This window comes from Pseudophryne corroboree, unplaced genomic scaffold (genome assembly GCF_028390025.1).
Source record: "Pseudophryne corroboree isolate aPseCor3 unplaced genomic scaffold, aPseCor3.hap2 scaffold_325, whole genome shotgun sequence".
NCBI classification, from domain to species: Eukaryota; Metazoa; Chordata; class Amphibia; order Anura; family Myobatrachidae; genus Pseudophryne; species Pseudophryne corroboree.
This window is the reverse complement of record NW_026969934.1, coordinates 234485-256559: the sequence shown is the minus strand read 5'-3', so window position 1 is coordinate 256559 and position 22075 is coordinate 234485. Positions and strand designations below refer to the sequence as shown.

Sequence of the window (22075 nt, the reverse complement as noted above, 5' to 3'; positions counted from 1 at the left end):
TACTGTAGGTTGACATGGTCGTTAAGTTGACATGGAAAAAGATCGACATGCGTTTTACAAAAACAATTGTTATTTTTTTAAACTTGTGTATATACAGTACAGTAGTTCTTTACAATCCAGGTGGTCTACGATTGTGCAGTGTACAGTATCATGCAGTGTACAGTATATGCAATGTATCACAGTGTATCGTGCTGCGTAATTGCAGCGTGTCATGCAGTGTACATTCAGAATATGGTATTGTGCAGTGAGTGTAATACATAGTGAATCACATCGTGCAGCAGAGCCGGCCTTAGGCATAGGCAAACTACAGTAGGCAAATGCCTAGGGCATTTGCTATGCTTAGGGGCACCAGCAGCTTCTGCTGATTAAAATGATATGCGGCATGCCTATATTTTGCGTGACTGCGGCTGTATCTGTACCTGGCTAGGGCCAGCACTGTCGTGCAGTGTACTGTATACACATGTGGTAATTGCAGTTTTTTGTGTAGTGTACATTGTATCATATTTTGCAGGGAAATGTGCAGTTTGTCATATCACGCAGTCGTGCAGTGCATTGTGTGGTTTAATTGCAGTGTGCCGAAATTTGTGTTTCAGATAGTACAGTGTTCTAAGGGATGTTACTTTGGCAGAAATTATTCTAAGGGATGTTACAGTGGCCTAATGTGTTCTGACGTGCATTACTCTTGCATAAGGTTCATGACTGGCAGATCTCTACTTTGTGACGTAATGTGGATATACTACTGCACTACTGTGACGTACAGTAACGTGAATAAGGTGCTCTACTGTGTGACACAACGTGAATCAAGGACAGTACTGTGACGTGAATACGGTGCTCTACTGTGTGACACAACGTGAATCAAGGACAGTACTGTGACGTGAATAAGGTGCTCTACTGTGTGACACAACGTGAATCAAGGACAGTACTGTGACGTGAATACGGTGCTCTACTGTGTGACACAACGTGAATCAAGGACAGTACTGTGACGTGAATACGGTGCTCTACTGTGTGACACAACGTGAATCAAGGACAGTACTGTGACGTGAATAAACTGCACTACTGTGACATGACGTGAATAAGATGAATTCAGGTGAGTACTGCATCATCTGTCATGAAATCAATTTGTAATGTAATGAACAGTACTGAGATGGTTAAGGGTGGGAGGGCTGCATGCTGATGTGTGTCATAATGTTTATAAGGGCAATGCTTATGTGTGTTACAATGTCTATAAAGGTAGTGTTCTGTCTAATACCCTGGACCTACTGTACTGTAGCGATACTGTAAGTGTACTGTATGTCACATTTAGAAATGTGCCCCTTAAGTTTTGAAGACAGTACAGTACACTATGCCCTCCTGAGTGATTAGGTGCAGGGTACTAGAATGAACAATTCCATTTATTGTGATGTCATAAAGATGCTGTCAATGTTGAATTTCATTGGCTGTACAGTATGCTGCCATTATACTGTATATATATTTTTACAGGGCTGGTAGCACGACGTCACAGGAGGCGGGACAGGCGCCGCCAAGCTGGTAAGTATTGTCAAATACAGTAGTGTACAGTACATAGTGATTTCTATAGTCCCAACCCCCTGTCCTGACCATCACAGATAACTCGCTGCAATCCGTTAATGTTAAGAATGTCTGTTTACAAAACTAAATGTAAATATTAAACACAAAGTATAAATAACATTGTAGATAGCTGAATACCCGTGCTTCGCTACGGGATGAGGATGGTAAATTCCAGTGATAGTTGTTTGTTAATTTACGTTTGTTGGCGATCTACTGTAGTATATAGTACTGTATACTTCAAGCATACTGTATCTTGCTTCTCTGATGCAGATTGTTTATTGGCCGGACCCCTTTTTGGTCCTGGATACTGTGCAGTACATGTTTCAAATTGACAGCTTCACTTACAGTACTGTTATTTTTTTTCCCACAGTACCACCACCACCACCTGCTGCGCTGCCAGGTATTGTGTAACGAGAATTCTGGTGCTACTGTCATCGTTGTTACACTACTGTACATGTGTCCTGGATACTGTGCAGTACATGTTTCCAATTGACAGCTTCACTTACAGTACTGTTATTTTTTTTCCCACAGTACCACCACCACCACCACCACCACCACCACCTGCTGCGCTGCCAGGTATTGTGTAACGAGAATTCTGGTGCTACTGTCATCGTTGTTACACTACTGTACATGTGTCCTGGATACTGTACAGTACATGTTTCCAATTGACAGCTTCACTTACAGTACTGTTAATTTTTTTCCCACAGTGCCACCACCACCACCACCTGCTGCGCTGCCAGGTATTGTGTAACGAGAATTCTGGTGCTACTGTCATCGTTGTTACACTACTGTACATGTGTCCTGGATACTGTACAGTACATGTTTCCAATTGACAGCTTCACTTACAGTACTGTTATTTTTTTTCCCACAGTACCACCACCACCACCACCACCACCACCACCTGCTGCTGCGCTGCCAGGTATTGTGTAACGAGAATTCTGGTGCTACTGTCATCGTTGTTACACTACTGTACATGTGTCCTGGATACTGTACAGTACATGTTTCCAATTGACAGCTTCACTTACAGTACTGTTATTTTTTTTCCCACAGTACCACCACCACCACCACCTGCTGCGCTGCCAGGTATTGTGTAACGAGAATTCTGGTGCTACTGTCATCGTTGTTACACTACTGTACATGTGTCCTGGATACTGTGCAGTACATGTTTCCAATTGACAGCTTCACTTACAGTACTGTTATTTTTTTTCCCACAGTACCACACCACCACCACCACCACCACCACCTGCTGCTGCGCTGCCAGGTATTGTGTAACGAGAATTCTGGTGCTACTGTCATCGTTGTTACACTACTGTACATGTGTCCTGGATACTGTACAGTACATGTTTCCAATTGACAGCTTCACTTACAGTACTGTTATTTTTTTTCCCACAGTACCACCACCACCACCACCTGCTGCGCTGCCAGGTATTGTGTAACGAGAATTCTGGTGCTACTGTCATCGTTGTTACACTACTGTACATGTGTCCTGGATACTGTACAGTACATGTTTCCAATTGACAGCTTCACTTACAGTACTGTTATTTTTTTTCCCACAGTACCACCACCACCACCACCTGCTGCGCTGCCAGGTATTGTGTAACGAGAATTCTGGTGCTACTGTCATCGTTGTTACACTACTGTACATGTGTCCTGGATACTGTACAGTACATGTTTCCAATTGACAGCTTCACTTACAGTACTGTTATTTTTTTTCCCACAGTACCACCACCACCACCACCACCTGCTGCGCTGCCAGGTATTGTGTAACGAGAATTCTGGTGCTACTGTCATCGTTGTTACACTACTGTACATGTGTCCTGGATACTGTACAGTACATGTTTCCAATTGACAGCTTCACTTACAGTACTGTTATTTTTTTTCCCACAGTACCACCACCACCACCACCTGCTGCGCTGCCAGGTATTGTGTAACGAGAATTCTGGTGCTACTGTCATCGTTGTTACACTACTGTACATGTGTCCTGGATACTGTACAGTACATGTTTCCAATTGACAGCTTCACTTACAGTACTGTTATTTTTTTTCCCACAGTACCAACACCACCACCACCACCACCACCTGCTGCTGCATCCGAGAGCTCCGGAAGTGGTAATAATTACTTTTTGTTACAGTCACACTAGTTTCCTACAGTATTACTGTAATTTTTGTATTTTACAATACTTGTCATCTTTTACACACAGACCGCCTCGTAATTGATACAGAGGAGGAGCTCATTCCCATTGATTCGGGGGAAGAGGAGCCAGATTATAGTAAGTACAGTAGGATTTTCTCAAGCCCATTCTTAAAAGTATTGACCAAGTCCACTTTTATTACTTTTCAGGCAGGGAATTCCAAACATGCACTGTACAGTATTTCCCTCACTGTGAAGACCCCTTTTCGCCTCTGTGCGAAATCGCCTCTACTTCAACAAGAGTTACTGTGCACGTGTCCTCTGTGTCCATCTTATCAAAAACCGTTCCTGTGTATTGTCCCCTTACTGTACTGTATACAGTATATTTGTAAAGGTTAATCATGTCCCCTCTTAATCTCCTCTTTTCCAATGTAAACATGCCTAGCCTGCCTTTCCTTGTATTCCATCTTCTCAATCCACTTCATCACTTTGGTCGCCCGCCTCTAAACCTTTTGTAGTTCCACGATATCCATTTTGTATTATGGTGCCCAAAATTGTGCATCCGACCCACCCTCCACTAGCCTAACCCTCCAATCATACTCTGAATCCACACTCTGCATTCTGAATGTCGGGATCCAGACAGCAGGTCTTTTAAATACAGTACTGTATGTCCCCTACCGCTGGACAGTCATTCTGCTCCTACTGTATTATGAATATATCTCTGCCTCCTGTAGCACTGTACTACTGTGCAATTTTGTAGTAACTGTACTCTACTGTATTTTGTTTATAATATTTTTTTATTTTCAACTCAGTAATTATTGACAGTGAGGATGAAAAACCCTCTCCCCAACTTGGTAAGTAAACTGCAGTATTGTACTGTACTGTACATTGTGTTAAACCAATGGGTTGGGTTTGCGTGACCAGCAGTCAGGATTCTAGCGGTCAGGTGACCGACAGTGGCATCCTGATTGCAGCAATCCCAACAGGGTGAGGTACGGTATCCTAACCCTCCTCCACTACCCCCTGATTCTGGCCTCGACATTCTCGTCTCTGTGTGCGAAATTTACTCTCCTCCTCCAATTCCTGACTGAATTTTTGCTTTACTGTATTCAACACAGAATACAAAAGTATATTTCATGGATTTTTTGCTTTCACAGGCCCTACACTGTCACAGGCGGTGGCGGAGGAGGAGGAGGAGGACCAGGACTCTCTGTCCCTCACCACACTGCACCCATTAAGTAAGTCCAGTCCGGTACATCGTGCCTCTGTAGAGCCAGTTTGAGCAAGGAGAGATTGATTGCTTCTTTTTTTGGTGGGGGCCCAAACCAACCAGTCATTTCAGCCACAGTCGTGTGGCAGACCCTGTTTATATAACATAAGGGTGGTTGGGAGGGCCCAATCACAATTCCATCTTGCACCTCTTTTTTTATTTATTTTTTTATTTATTTATCTTTGCATCATGTGATGTTTGGGGAAAATTGTTATAAGGTTTGATGTAAAAAAAAGGTTAAAAAAAAGAGGCAGATTAGATGGGCAAAGTGGTTCTTACAGTATTTGTCATCAAATTCTATGTTTCTGTATGCAGACCCTCCAACATGACCCGCCGCACTGCTCTGTTTCTAGACTTCCCTCTTAATTTATGATTTCCATCACCTGTGTTGAACTAGTTATATGATAAGAAAGCTGTTTCTTCACAGGTGATGGCAATAATAAATTAAGAGGGAAGTCCAGAACCAGAGCATTTTGTACCATGTTGGAGGGTATGTGTATTTCCTGGAATTAACCTTTTTTTTTTTCACATTAATGTTTTTTTTCACAGGCCCTACACTGGAACAGGCCACGGAGGAGGAGGAGGATGATGATGATGCTGCTGCATTTAGTGGTAAGAATTATTACTGACATTGATCTGATGCCATCAGAGTAGCACTTTTCATCAGATTTTTCTGGCAAATGCGTAGAAATCGGATGAAAATTGTTTTTGTTTGAACTGGTGATATTGCCCATACAGTAGCAACCGATCACATCCCACATTAACATTTACAGTATCTAGTTACACTTACAGACGATAATACAGTACAGTAGGTAATATTTGATTGGTTGCTACTGTATGGACAACATCCTGTTCTAAAAAAAACACCCATCTTACTCAATTTCTCTCTCTCTCTCTCTCTCACCCCTTGTCACTGTCTCTCCATTCATCTCTCTAGATACTGTCAGTGATGAATTTCCCATTAGGCACGAGAGGCACGTACTGTACCTAGTGGCGGCATCTGTTTGGGGGCCTCAGTTGGATGCTTACAGTATGCTAATACTGTCATCCCAAAAATTACCACTACAGTAACTGCTAAATATTTTAAGTGTACTGTACAATATGCACATACAGTACTGTACAGTATACATAATTCAAAAGAAAAAAGAGTTGCTACTGTACCTTATTCTAGTCATAATCACCGGCATACGGGTCACTCACAAATTTTCTGATGGTCTCGGTGGGGTCCCTTGGAATCACCATGCCTGTCACAAGCATACCTTTTTTTACCCACCTGACACTGGGCCTGGAAACTAGTGTACTATTACTATACTTTTTACTGTATACTGTATCTTATAATATTCTTCTCTTTTACCCACAGACGACGAGCCAGAATACATTTTTGGTAAATATACTGTACAGTAGCAATAGTTGGTACTGTAATTACAGTATTTTTTTTTCTCCAACATTATTTTAAGTCAAACTGATATGACTAACTGTACTGTATTATCTTTTTACAGTCCGTCGCCAACCAGTGGAGGAGACACCTGGTAATAAAATAGAAATACATAATGCACTGTACTGTATTCTAACTTACTGTAACATGTATAACACTGAGCTGATCATCTTCACACCCTCTGACATAACCTTACAGTACAAACTGTACTTTCTCTCCTTTTTCACCCTCTTCACTCCACAAATGCATGCTGCGTTTCCTGACTACTGATATAATAGTGTGTAGAGCGTAGCGAGGCACCGTGCCCACCGCGTGGCGAGCGAAGCAAGCATGCAAGGGGCTGCTTTCCGCTCGCCGCCCCTGTCGGGATTGTGTGGTCGGGATTCCGGCGTCTGTATTTTGACTGCCGGGATCCCGTCCAGCGGGATTACGTACTGATCTCCAGTCTGAGCCTGCCCTAGGCATAGGCATACTTGCCAAATGCCCAGGGGCACAAGCAGCTTCTGCTGATTAATATGATATGCAGCATGCCTACAGTATATTCTGTGCATACAAAATGCATTACTAATGTGCAGCATTATGTGTATACAGTACTTTGTTGTGTAACATATACTGTAGCAAGGGCACTACTGTGTGGTCTAATGTGAACAAAGAGCAATATGATGTGATGCAATGTGAATAAGTGGGAATACTTTGAGGAGTAATGTGGTACTATCATATGATGTAACGAGAAAAAGAGACACTATTGCATGATATGTTGTGAATAAAGTTGCAGTACTGTGTGGCGTCATTTCAGATTGGGGAATTACTGTGTGGCCTTGCCCCTTCCCAGCAAGAACATGCACCGTTTTGGGATGCACACCGAATGTGCACACTGTTGCTATTTTAAACATACAGTACAGTAAGTTGGAGGAGCACCAAAATGACGACTGCTATGGTTGAGGGGTGATGGTGCTGGGAAAGGGGTACAGGCTCAGAGGCGGAAATAGCATCTGTGCAAGGGGGCAGCATCCAAAAACTTGACTAGGGAATCATATTATTTATGGCTGGCTCTGAGTACAGTCCACTATTATGGATAGTACTCCCTACAACACCACCTACAGTACTGTAACCCTCTTTTTTCTGAAGCGGTCATGAAATGTCATGACTGCTAATACATACAGTAAATGTCTACAGTATTTGTACTGTGGTGTTTAATTCCTTTGACAATTTGTTTATGACCTATTGAAGCTAAACTCTTGTACAGTACTTTATATTTTGAATACCAGCAATACAGTATAATACTGTACCTACAGTATACAGTAATAATTGTTTACTATTTGAATGTGACTAAATGTTTTTTTTTCTCCAATATAGTGCCAATTATTTATGGGGGCCCCAGACAGGGGCAAGATAGGTGGGCTGGCCCAGAAGCGGGCAGGCAGCAGCCCACTTATACAAGAGGTAAACTAAAGCAATGTTTAAATTACCTCGACAGCATACAGTAGTGTTTGATTTACTGTACTGACAATACAGTACTGTACATTGTAAATAACAATATTGTCTAATATAGAGTAAAGTACAGTACTGTATTGCCATTACTACACTGTAAAGTATTCAGTATTTGTTTTGTAATACTGTCCTTTTTTTCCCACAGAACAGTTGCAGCGTGCCATCCAGCTCCAGCGGGTGGTGGTCCACCTCCTAGTGGACCACTATTTTAATATTTTATTAAGTTTTATTTAATTTTATTTAATAAAAATTTTTGTTCTTGTACTCCATTGTATAGTATCTTTTTCTACTGTATAAGATAGGCATACTGTACACCATACAATTATCTGGCAGATAATCTGCAAGATCTGGCTGTTTGTAATGAAATTCTCTCCTAATTTAGCTGTGGTGTACAGTACCTCCTGAGTGTGCTGGGGTGCTTTCTGGCCAGTTTGGGGTGATTTGGAGCAAGTTTGGTCGGCCATCTTGCCGACATGTGCTGTCGACTGTTTGGCAAACATGTGTTTTCACTCCAGCATGTGTGTGTCAGGCATTTTGTGTGTGTCAGGCATTTTGTGTGTGTCAGGCATTTTGTGTGTGTCAGCCATTTTATGTGTGTCAGCCATTGCTGTGTGGTTCCACAATTGTTAGCGTGTCAAAGTGCTGACCACTGACACCACTATTTCACTTTGTACCGCATGCCTTTTGTGGAACCACACAGCCCAGCATGACTTATTGCTGGGCTGTGTGGTTCCACAAATTTTCTTGGAAAACAAATGAACATGAGTGTCTTTACTTTAATACTTTTTTTTTTTTTTTCCCCCACAGATATCTATATACACAAGAAAAGAATGTAACGAAGAACAAACTACTTTTTTGTTTTAATTAACTTTCAAACTTTATTTAAAAAAAAAAACACCTTTTTTTTCTTCAATAAACTTTTAAAAATAGAAGTTTCCTGTGGTTTTTATTAAAATATGAAATGCAAGATGCCTAACCAAGTTGTTTTACATACAGTATACCACTCTTAATTGAATTCCCATCATACAGTAGTACTAATTTATACAGTACAGGAAGTTGGGAATACAAACATTGGAAACCACGTCATGTTTATTTTAAGAAACACTTTATTTACGGACAAAGTCATTTGGAACATGTAACATCACACATACTGTACTGTATTGTAATAAAGCCAACATCACACATACTGTACGGTACTTTAATCAAAAGGTAACAGCACAAATACAGTAACAATATCAACTTTAACATTTTTATAATTTATTTTTTTGTGGTGGTGGTGCGGGGTAATGGTTTTTGTACTTTATTTTTAGGTTTTGCTTTTTGGAATTATTTTTAGTTTTTGTCTTTTGCTTTTTAACACTGTCGCATACGGACACCAGAATAGAGAACTGACAACAGCAGCCCCTGGATGGAAACGCAGCCCAAGGCCCCAGATGGACACAGCACAATGGACTCGGCTGCTACTGGATAGATACAGCAGCGCCGAAAAAATCAACAGGAATAAAAGGGGCAACTTGTAACAGGCCCTTACATTACCAGGAATGTGGTGAGCCAAGTTCATGCACTCCCCTTTGAGTAACCGAGCTGCTCCAAGTGGATTCAGCACAGTGCATGCAGCCCCAGAAAATGTACAGGTAATACAGGTACATTGACACAATTTTTTAACTTCAGCTGTGTGAAGCTGATGTGCAGAAGCTAGGAGTTAGGTAATGATCTGGTTTCATCATAGTCGAGCTTCCAAGTCATTTTCCTCTTCGTTCTCAGCACAGAGTTTATGGTATCCCTTATCTTCCTCTTTTCTGGATCACCAATCCTCACGCGGCGTTCACACCTAGCCATGATGTCATGTACCAGATTTTTGGGCAGCGGAAGTTTGCCCTTGGAACCATCAAAGTTCACACGATTGGCCCACGTCAAGTATTTGTCGTACCGTACATGGTGCTGGAACAGAGAATATGCATATTTCTGAATATGTCCATTTGAAGCTCTGTACAGATGGTCGTCCAGGGAAGTTGAGATGACAGCCAGGGCAATATTGTTCAGAGAGCCTCCAAATGTATTGCGAAGTGGCCTGTGAGCAGGTGTGCTGGTCATCATTGGTGTTCCTGGCAACAGCACACTTGAATCCAGGCCTCTGCGGTCGTCCAGCCCTCTGCGGTCCTCCAGGCCTCCTCTGCGGTCCTCCAGGCCTCCTCTGCGGTCCTCCAGGTCTCTTCTGCGGTCCTCCAGGTCTCTTCTGCGGTCCTCCAGGCCTCCTCTGCGTTCGCCCAAGTCGCTGACTTCGTCCAGTCCGCTGCTGTGGTCCAGGCCTCTGCGGTCCTCCAGGCCTCCTCTGCGGTCCTCCAGGCCTCCTCTGCGGTCCTCCAGGCCTCCTCTGCGGTCCTCCAGGCCTCCTCTGCGGTCCTCCAGGCCTCCTCTGCGGTCCTCCAGGCCTCCTCTGCGGTCCTCCAGGCCTCCTCTGCGTTCGCCCAGGCCTCCTCTGCGTTCGCCCAAGTCGCTGACTTCGTCCAGTCCGCTGCTGTGGTCCAGGCCTCTGCGGTCCTCCAGGCCTCCTCTGCGGTCCTCCAGGCCTCCTCTGCGGTCCTCCAGGCCTCCTCTGCGGTCCTCCAGGCCTCCTCTGCGGTCCTCCAGGCCTCCTCTGCGGTCCTCCAGGCCTCCTCTGCGTTCGCCCAGGCCTCCTCTGCGTTCGCCCAAGTCGCTGACTTCGTCCAGTCCGCTGCTGTGGTCCAGGCCTCTGCGGTCCTCCAGGCCTCCTCTGCGGTCCTCCAGGCCTCCTCTGCGGTCCTCCAGGCCTCCTCTGCGGTCCTCCAGGCCTCCTCTGCGGTCCTCCAGGCCTCCTCTGCGGTCCTCCAGGTCTCTTCTGCGGTCCTCCAGGCCTCCTCTGCGTTCGCCCAAGTCGCTGACTTCGTCCAGTCCGCTGCTGTGGTCCAGGCCTCTGCGGTCCTCCAGGCCTCCTCTGCGGTCCTCCAGGCCTCCTCTGCGGTCCTCCAGGCCTCCTCTGCGGTCCTCCAGGCCTCCTCTGCGGTCCTCCAGGCCTCCTCTGCGGTCCTCCAGGCCTCCTCTGCGGTCCTCCATGTTTCCTCTGCGGTCCTCCAGGTCTCTTCTGCGGTCCTCCAGGCCTCCTCTGCGTTCGCCCAAGTCGCTGACTTCGTCCAGGCCTCTGCGGTCCTCCAGGTCTCTTCTGCGGTCCTCCAGGCCTCCTCTGCGGTCCTCCATGCCGCTGACTTCGTCCAGTCCGCTGCGGTCGTCCAGGCCTCCTCTGCGGTCCTCCATGCCGCTGACTTCGTCCAGTCCGCTGCGGTCGTCCAGGTCTCTTCTGCGGTCCTCCAGGCCTCCTCTGCGGTCGTCCAGCCCTCTGCGGTCCTCCAGGCCTCCTCTGCGGTCCTCCAGGCCTCCTCTGCGGTCCTCCAGGTCTCTTCTGCGGTCCTCCTGGTCTCTTCTGCGGTCCTCCAGGTCTCTTCTGCGGTCCTCCAGGCCTCCTCTGCGGTCGTCCAAGTCGCTGACTTCGTCCAGTCCGCTGCTGTGGTCCAGGCCTCTGCGGTCCTCCAGGCCTCCTCTGCGGTCCTCCAGGCCTCCTCTGCGGTCCTCCATGCCGCTGACGTCGTCCAGGCCTCCTCTGCGGTCGTCCAGCCCTCTGCGGTCCTCCAGACCTCCTCTGCGGTCCTCCAGGCCTCCTCTGCGGTCCTCCAGGTCTCTTCTGCGGTCCTCCTGGTCTCTTCTGCGGTCCTCCAGGTCTCTTCTGCGGTCCTCCAGGCCTCCTCTGCGGTCGTCCAAGTCGCTGACTTCGTCCAGTCCGCTGCTGTGGTCCAGGCCTCTGCGGTCCTCCAGGCCTCCTCTGCGGTCCTCCAGGCCTCCTCTGCGGTCCTCCAGGCCTCCTCTGCGGTCCTCCATGCCGCTGACGTCGTCCAGGCCTCCTCTGCGGTCGTCCAGGCCTCCTCTGCGGTCCTCCAGGCCTCGGTCGTCCAGGCCGCTGACTTGAACCGCTTGGTGGTGTGTTGCAATGATGGTGCGGCAAACTCCAACTTGCCATTCTTCCCTCGTTTGTTCAATGACTTTCTTCATGGCTTCTACCATCTGTTCCTTTATGCCTTCTTTAAGGCCAGCCACATCGGTCTGCAGCTGATTGACCTGTCCACCAACTTCTGACTCCATATTGGTCACCTTACTGAGTAGCTCCTTTAGTAAAACAGGACAGGTACACTGGCAGTCCTGCACTTTGGTGTTCACATCTGTGAAATGCAACCTTCTTCGTGGTGAATGTGTCATGTCTTCTTGTCCAGGGGTGGCTACATGGTCCAAAAAAGAAGCTTCCTGATGCAGCGTGTTTGTCACGTCCTCTAGCACCGGTATTTCCAGATTCATTGGCTGAACACTGTGATCTGCAGGAGATGGAACAATTACATCATTTGCCACACCACATATCATCTCCAACGTATTATTCTTTGCCTTGGCATTTTTTCGTGGTTTCACCACATTTTCTTTCTGAGCCGCCTTGGCAGTTTTCTTCTTCTTTTGTGGGACTAATGCAGCAAGTTTCTGTGCCACTGATGGGTGGGTTTTGGCACTCCCGTAAAATCTGGTAGTCTGCATTCTTTGTCTTTTGTCTAAAAATATAAAAACCACAATAAGAAAACATGTAAAGCACAGCATGCTAAAAATAGCAAACAACTGTACATTTTCAAATAAAGTGCACAACAGTAAAGTGCAAATACAGTACTGTACAGTATTTGCCTTTTTTCCCTGTGCCTCCCAACAAGAACCTCTGCAGGAGGGACAGAATGCTCTGTTACGGACTTCAGTTTAAATATACAGTATGATTACCATCACCTGTGCGAACAACTATACTGTACAGTAGTTACTGTATTTGATAAGATAGGTGTTTCACCACAAGTGATAGCAATCATTCAGTACTACTGCACATACCTGTAGTACACCGGGATAAGCAAGGTCTATGTACATTACGTTATACCGAGCTGGATCGCTTAGCAACCTGACAAAATGGCCACCGACCGTGAACTCCCAGCACGTGGCAGCGCTTGGATATGGAGTGAGATACAGTATGGTACAGTCCAGGGGCAATGCTGAAGGAGCGTCACAATCCCCTAGCTCAATTACTAGAGCCATCTTAACAGCAGTGTGGGCCCCTGGACACAGCAATGCACTGGGGCCCCTACCCACTCACCAGCGGAAGGGGTGGGGGGAGCTATCAGCGGCAGCTTTGATGCTCCGCGGGGGATAGGGGGGGTTCTATCTTTCGCTCAGTATGTACAGTAGGACCTGGAGAAATAATTTCTGCTAATTATTCCTTTACTGCACAGATGGGGCAGGAAGGAGAACACTAAACTGTAGAAGGGGGCATTGTGCTGAATGAAGGGGCCCTGGTACATGACTTCCAGGGTGGTAGGGGGTGTTTAATACACAGGGGAGGAGTGGATAATGGAGTGGGCTTAATATTAGTGTTATGGACTGCAATTAGTTTCCTGTATGAAACAGATACAGTACAGTAAATAACCCTCCTTGGAAGTGCATGGGCCCTGTGAGACTTACAGTAGTGTACAGCATAAGGGTCGACTGACATGATGTACAAGCATTACATACAGTACATGTCAGTACTGTATGTAAATTCTTCAATTATTGCCTAACAACAATGCTGCTTACTGTATATTAAATACTGTAGGCCTAGAAATGTGCATCTCAATATAGTAGTTAAAAACACAGGGGCCTATGTGGATAAGCGAGTTCTATGCACACTAAAAATGGCCACCGACCGTGAACTCCCAGCACGTGGCAGCGCTCGGATATGTAGTGAGAGATGGTATACATTTTAAAATACAGTACACCGGGATAAGTTGTACAGGCCATGGAGCAATGCACAGGGACATTCATCATTTACGTACAGTATATAAATAATTGTAAACCGTAAATGAAAGAATTACCGGTCAAATACTGTATGACGAAACTGTGTCAATGAGCTGGAACAGTATGGCCTGTCAAGAAGTTTTCGAAGGCAGAAACGGAGAGCAAATTATCAGGAGATTTCTGAAAGGTCGGAGAAGATCCACACAGCAAGTCTGCCTACGAGGAAACAGATTTGCAAAGTGGGTAGCGTAAAGCCTAACAACAATGCTGCTTACTGTATATTAAATACTGTAGGCCTAGAAATGTGCATCTCAATATAGTAGTTAAAAACACAGGGGCCTATGTGGATAAGCGAGTTCTATGCACACTAAAAATGGCCACCGACCGTGAACCCCCAGCACGTGGCAGCGCTCGGATATGTAGTGAGATACAGTATGGCATACATTTCACAGTTCAGGGGGCAATGCTGAAGGAGCGTCACAATCCCCTAGCTCAATTACATTGGGATAAGCGAGGTCTATGCACATTACGGTATACCGAGCTGGATCGCTTAGCAACCTGACAACATGGCCGCCGACCGTGAACTCCCAGCACGTGGCAGCGCTCGGATATGTAGTGAGATACAATATGGCATACATTTCACAGTTCAGGGGGCAATGCTGAAGGAGCGTCACAATCCCCTAGCTCAATTACTGTACATTGGGATAAGCGAGGTCTATGCACATTACGGTATACCGAGCTGGATCGCTTAGCAACCTGACAAAATGGCCGCCGACCGTGAACTCCCAGCACGTGGCAGCGCTCGGATATGTAGTGAGATACAGTATGGCATACATTTCACACTCCAGGGGGCAATGCTGAAGGAGCGTCACAATCCCCTAGCTCAATTACATTGGGATAAGCGAGGTCTATGCACATTACGGTATACCGAGCTGGATCGCTTAGCAACCTGACAACATGGCCGCCGACCGTGAACTCCCAGCACGTGGCAGCGCTCGGATATGTAGTGAGATACAGTATGGCATACATTTCACACTCCAGGGGGCAATGCTGAAGGAGCGTCACAATCCCCTAGCTCAATTACTGTACATTGGGATAAGCGAGGTCTATGCACATTACGGTATACCGAGCTGGATCGCTTAGCAACCTGACAAAATGGCCGCCGACCGTGAACTCCCAGCACGTGGCAGCGCTCGGATATGTAGTGAGATACAGTATGGCATACATTTCACACTCCAGGGGGCAATGCTGAAGGAGCGTCACAATCCCTTAGCTCAATTACTGTACATTGGGATAAGCGAGGTCTATGCACATTACGGTATACCGAGCTGGATCGCTTAGCAACCTGACAAAATGGCCGCCGACCGTGAACTCCCAGCACGTGGCAGCGCTCAAATATGGAGTGAGAGATGGTATACATTTTAAAATACACCGGGATAAGTTGTACAGGCCATGGAGCAATGTACAGGGACATTCATCATTTACGTATATAAATAATTGTAAACCGTAAATGAAAGAATTACCGGTCAAATACTGTATGACGAAACTGTGTCAATGAGCTGGAACAGTATGGCCTGTCAAGAAGTTTTCGAAGGCAGAAACGGAGAGCAAATTATCAGGAGATTTCTGAAAGGTCGGAGAAGATCCACACAGCAAGTCTGCCTACGAGGAAACAGATTTGCAAAGTGGGTAGCGTAAAGCCTAACAACAATGCTGCTTACTGTATATTAAATACTGTAGGCCTAGAAATGTGCATCTCAATATAGTAGTTAAAAACACAGGGGCCTATGTGGATAAGCGAGTTCTATGCACACTAAAAATGGCCACCGACCGTGAACCCCCAGCACGTGGCAGCGCTCGGATATGTAGTGAGATACAGTATGGCATACATTTCACAGTTCAGGGGGCAATGCTGAAGGAGCGTCACAATCCCCTAGCTCAATTACATTGGGATAAGCGAGGTCTATGCACATTACGGTATACCGAGCTGGATCGCTTAGCAACCTGACAACATGGCCGCCGACCGTGAACTCCCAGCACGTGGCAGCGCTCGGATATGTAGTGAGATACAATATGGCATACATTTCACAGTTCAGGGGGCAATGCTGAAGGAGCGTCACAATCCCCTAGCTCAATTACATTGGGATAAGCGAGGTCTATGCACATTACGGTATACCGAGCTGGATCGCTTAGCAACCTGACAACATGGCCGCTGACCGTGAACTCCCAGCACGTGGCAGCGCTCGGATATGTAGTGAGATACAATATGGCATACATTTCACAGTTCAGGGGGCAATGCTGAAGGAGCGTCACAATCCCCTAGCTCAATTACATTGGGATAAGCGAGGTCTATGCACATTACGGTATACCGAGCTGGATCGCTTAGCAACCTGACAACATGGCCGCCGACCGTGAACTCCCAGCACGTGGCAGCGCTCGGATATGTAGTGAGATACAGTATGGCATACATTTCACACTCCAGGGGGCAATGCTGAAGGAGCGTCACAATCCCCTAGCTCAATTACTGTACATTGGGATAAGCGAGGTCTATGCACATTACGGTATACCGAGCTGGATCGCTTAGCAACCTGACAAAATGGCCGCCGACCGTGAACTCCCAGCACGTGGCAGCGCTCGGATATGTAGTGAGATACAGTATGGCATACATTTCACACTCCAGGGGGCAATGCTGAAGGAGCGTCACAATCCCGTAGCTCAATTACTGTACATTGGGATAAGCGAGGTCTATGCACATTACGGTATACCGAGCTGGATCGCTTAGCAACCTGACAAAATGGCCGCCGACCGTGAACTCCCAGCACGTGGCAGCGCTCAAATATGGAGTGAGAGATGGTATACATTTTAAAATACACCGGGATAAGTTGTACAGGCCATGGAGCAATGTACAGGGACATTCATCATTTACGTATATAAATAATTGTAAACCGTAAATGAAAGAATTACCGGTCAAATACTGTATGACGAAACTGTGTCAATGAGCTGGAACAGTATGGCCTGTGAAGAAGTTTTCGAAGGCAGAAACGGAGAGCAAATTATCAGGAGATTTCTGAAAGGTCGGAGAAGATCCACACAGCAAGTCTGCCTACGAGGAAACAGATTTGCAAAGTGGGTAGCGGCCGGTGACTGAGACGCTCTTTTATTCACATTCAAAAGTACCTGTACAGTATGCTCTGTGATTGGTGTAAGGATGAATGCGCCTATATTGGCACCAATCACAGCGGTAAGAATTCCTTTTGTGTGAATGTGAATAAAAGAGCGTCTCAGTCACCGCCCCGCTACCCACTTTGCAAAGCTGTTTCCTCGTAAGCAGACTTGCTGTGTGGATCTTCTCCGACCTTTCAGAAATCTCCTGATAATTTGCTCTCCGTTTCTGCCTTCGAAAACTTCTTCACAGGCCATACTGTTCCAGCTCATTGACACAGTTTCGTCATACAGTATTTGACCGGTAATTCTTTCATTTACGGTTTACAATTATTTATATACGTAAATGATGAATGTCCCTGTACATTGCTCCATGGCCTGTACAACTTATCCCGGTGTATTTTAAAATGTATACCATCTCTCACTCCATATTTGAGCGCTGCCACGTGCTGGGAGTTCACGGTCGGCGGCCATTTTGTCAGGTTGCTAAGCGATCCAGCTCGGTATACCGTAATGTGCATAGACCTCGCTTATCCCAATGTACAGTAATTGAGCTAGGGGATTGTGACGCTCCTTCAGCATTGCCCCCTGGAGTGTGAAATGTATGCCATACTGTATCTCACTCCATATCCGAGCGCTGCCACGTGCTGGGAGTTCACGGTCGGCGGCCATTTTGTCAGGTTGCTAAGCGATCCAGCTCGGTATACCGTAATGTGCATAGACCTCGCTTATCCCAATGTACAGTAATTGAGCTAGGGGATTGTGACGCTCCTTCAGCATTGCCCCCTGGAGTGTGAAATGTATGCCATACTGTATCTCACTCCATATTTGAGCGCTGCCACGTGCTGGGAGTTCACGGTCGGCGGCCATTTTGTCAGGTTGCTAAGCGATCCAGCTCGGTATACCGTAATGTGCATAGACCTCGCTTATCCCAATGTAATTGAGCTAGGGGATTGTGACGCTCCTTCAGCATTGCCCCCTGGAGTGTGAAATGTATGCCATACTGTATCTCACTACATATCCGAGCGCTGCCACGTGCTGGGGGTTCACGGTCGGTGGCCATTTTTAGTGTGCATAGAACTCGCTTATCCACATAGGCCCCTGTGTTTTTAACTACTATATTGAGATGCACATTTCTAGGCCTACAGTATTTAATATACAGTAAGCAGCATTGTTGTTAGGCAATAATTGAAGAATTTACATACAGTACTGACATGTACTGTATGTAATGCTTGTACATCATGTCAGTCGACCCTTATGCTGTACACTACTGTAAGTCTCACAGGGCCCATGCACTTCCAAGGAGGGTTATTTACTGTACTGTATCTGTTTCATACAGGAAACTAATTGCAGTCCATAACACTGAAGTTGTATTTTCAGTACTGTACAGTATACAATACTTAAATTTGAACATCAGGTACTGGATAGTAAACATGTACAGTATTAACTTCTATCATAAAACTCTTATGCATTTTCAGATGTGTAAATTTTAGACTACAGTATTCACAAATGTTTTCTCTCCATACAGGAATTATATTTGGACAACATGCCAGTAACTATCAACAAAACGATGAGCAAGATAATCGCCAACATGAAAAAAGAAAATAAAACCATCAAAGAGATCCATGCATGGCTCAAGGAAAGTGGCATTATAGTCACTTTAGAAACGGTGCGCTATCATGCATTCGAGAGAACAACGCCCAGATTTGTATTTCCTACAAAATGCACATGGTACGTACTGTACACTACTGTAATGTTTAAATGACTTGCTTTATACCATAAACAATTTTTTTGAAATAAAATAAAAACTTCATCAATTGTAACTGTGATTGTGCTGTTCATGAATTCATATTTTTCATACTGTATTGTACTGTAGGAGAGTGCAACAAATTGTGGAGGAACTAACTCGTGAGGATGATGAGCGTACTGCTCTGCAAATAAAACGAATTCTCCATTCCAAGTATGACCTGGACATATCGGCCACCAGCATCAGAAGGATGCAACGGAAAATGGGATGGACCTTTGGCGCAACAAGGTAAAATACTGAAAGCAGTATAAACCATACAGTAAATGCACTGTTAATAATCCCTTGATACGTGATATAATAATGCCATAAATCATTATACAGAGTGTGTACTTTATACTATATACAGTATGTGTGTGTGTATATACTGTATATACAGTATTCTATCCCAAAAGAGATACCTACTGTATAGGCACTCAGAGACAGCAATGAAGCATTGCCGGCTTATTGTGATGATTACATACTGTATACTGTGTGTGTGTGTTTGTGTGTATGTACAGTACAGTATGTATATATATACATTACTCTGTATGTAACTTAATGTACTGTATGTACAGTTTAATGTATACAGTAGGTATATAATACAGTATACTGCACATACAGTCTACTGTATATACAGTAATCTGTAAATCTGTAATTTCATAACTGTATCTGATTTCATTATTTTTGGCTCTTCACAGGATATCTCCAATGATAAGAGATGTGAATAAAGAAAAGAGAGTGGAACAGGCACGGCGATGGATTGAGAGTGGTGAAACATTTGATGATGTCATTTTCACAGATGAATCGTCTGTTGCCCTTGAGCGGTTCTCCAGAATGTCATTCAGGAAACGTAACCATATCTCTTTAAAACCACGCCCAAAGCATCCATTGAAAATCCATGTATGGGGAGGCATATCACGATTAGGAGCTGGTCCCCTATTATTTTTCGAAGGTACAGTACAGTACTATACTTTATTCTGTGCCTGTGTTCTGTAAAAATACATGTTGTACTGTAGAGTACGTGTAACTGCACAATAAAAGGAGTTGCTTATTAATGAACAACATTTTTTGATTTCTGTAGGAATCATGGATAAGAAATATTTCCAAGAAACAATAGTAGAGAAATGTATGGTGCCATTTGTGAATAAATATTACCCAACTCACCATAGGATATTCCAAGACAATGATCCTAAACACTCCGCCTCAGCCAAATTTATGGAAGAGAAAGGTATGAATTGGGAACGCACACCACCAGAGTGAGTATTCTTTCAACAGTGTACAAGTAAAATTTTGGATAGCACTCTAGTACTGTAAAAAAAATTTTTGTTTAATAAACAGTACAATATTGTATGTTTAATTTTCTCTATTTACTGTAATGTAATTAATTTTTTCTATACGCTTTTTTTTTTTTTTAATTAGATCACCAGACATGAACCCAATCGAATTAGTGTGGGCTCAATTGAAGAGGTACGTTAGGAGTGTTGCAAAGCCAACAACAAAACAGCAACTGGTGGATGGGATAAAGAAATTTTGGCTAGAAGTACTCACACCTGAACATTGTAATAATTATATAAATCACCTGTATAAAGTATTACCTGTTGTAGTTGAAAGAAATGGTCAAGCCACAAATATGTAGTTCTGTATTTTCTGTTTAAAATTTTAAATTGGTGCATTATTAAAAAAAATGATAAAATTGCCTTTGTCTGATTATTGCATAAACTAATGTAGAATATTATACAGTAGTAATGTTATTGATGTGTACTGTATGAACAGTTATTTTCAGTTTTATAAGTCCTGAATAAGAGTACTGTACATTTTGATCAGTGCAGTACATGGAATCGGATGTTGTAATACTTTATTTTTACATTAATATTGATGTTTTTCCAATAAATATTCAATTTTACAGTATGGTACAGTACAGTACATGAGGGTACCTGTACAGTATGATACGTCATTATGGGGGAGAAATACTGTATCCACTAAATGTACAGTAAAATGTTTTTTTCTTATTACAAACACACAAATGCATCTCAGATGGAAATATGCTATACACAGCAGACAGCTTATGGTGACAGAACTTCCCTACTGTATCCCCACCCATAGTCGTGGTATATTTTAGATTGCCTAATGAGACACTCCTGCAGCATTGCCAATGATTCATGTAAAACCTGTGTGCAAACAGTATCTGTATTGAATGCAAAGTACAGTAAGAGTACAGTATACAGTATTATCAGAGCCAAACCTGACCAACATGATGCCCTAGGCTAGATTTTGGCTGATGCCCTCTTGCACAGATGCTACGTAGTTCCGCCTCTAACCCTGCACCCCTTTCCCAGCACCATCACCCATTTTGGCGCTCCTACCCCCTATAATCTAAATAAGAACAATGTGCACATTTAGTGCCAGCCCAAAACAGTGTACAGTATGTTCTTGCTGGGAAGGGGCATGGTAACACAATAATACCCGAAGATGAAATGACACAACACAGTACTGCAACTTTATTCACATTATATCATGCAGTGGTGTCTCTTATTCTCATGACATCATATCATAGTACCACATTACTCCTAACAGTAATGCCCCTTATTCACATTACACCCCACCACATTCATCTTTATTTACATTAGACCACAGGTTCTCAAACTCAGTCCTCAGGACCCCACACAGTGCAGGTTTTGCAGGTCTCACAGAATCACAAGTGAAAAAATTAGCTCCACCTACTGTATGGACCTTCTAAAATGTGTCAGTTAGTAATGAATACATCTGTGCACTTGCTGGTTTACCTGCAAAACATGCACTGTGTGGGGTCCTGAGGACCAAGTTTGAGAACCACTGCATTAGACCATGCAGTAGTGCCCTTTCCTTATGTTACACCAGAAAATATTGTAGTACACCTTATACGTACTGTATACACATTATATATACATTATATATACTGTATACACGTACTGCCACACATTAGTAATGCATTTCATATTTAAATTTTCTGATTTAATTTCATAGAGCCGCAGTCACTCACAGAATATAGGCATGTACTGTAGCATCTCATTTTATTCTGCAGAAGCTGATTATTCCCGTTTCGCTAGTTTGCCGCCTCTGTACAGTATATCACAATAGAAAAAAGTTATAGTGTCAGTGAAAAAAGCACCTCATGACAGATACTGTACACAAGCTCATGTCTAAATACTGTATACTGTAAGCAGTGACATTAAGGGGTACAGTACTGTATATGCAATTGCAGTCGAATTCCGGCAGGAATACGGAAAAAATGGACACGGGATCCCCCATCTTTTTAGAACCAGCACCGGGCTCTGCGCCTGGTCCTGGTGCAAAAAATAAGGGGGACAAAAAAAGCGTAGGGGTTCCCCATATTTTT

At 44.4% G+C, this 22075-nt stretch overlaps 1 long non-coding RNA gene across 1 annotated transcript; it reads left to right on the top strand.

Annotated features, from left to right (window-relative positions):
* Positions 1 to 3771: 3771 nt before the first annotated feature.
* LOC135018618 (uncharacterized) lies at positions 3772 to 6495 on the top strand. The gene is made up of 6 exons (XR_010216291.1): positions 3772 to 3835; positions 4509 to 4550; positions 4854 to 4934; positions 5516 to 5578; positions 6327 to 6350; positions 6466 to 6495. It is a non-coding gene; the product is annotated as an uncharacterized LOC135018618 (long non-coding RNA).
* The last annotated feature ends 15580 nt before the right edge of the window (positions 6496 to 22075 follow it).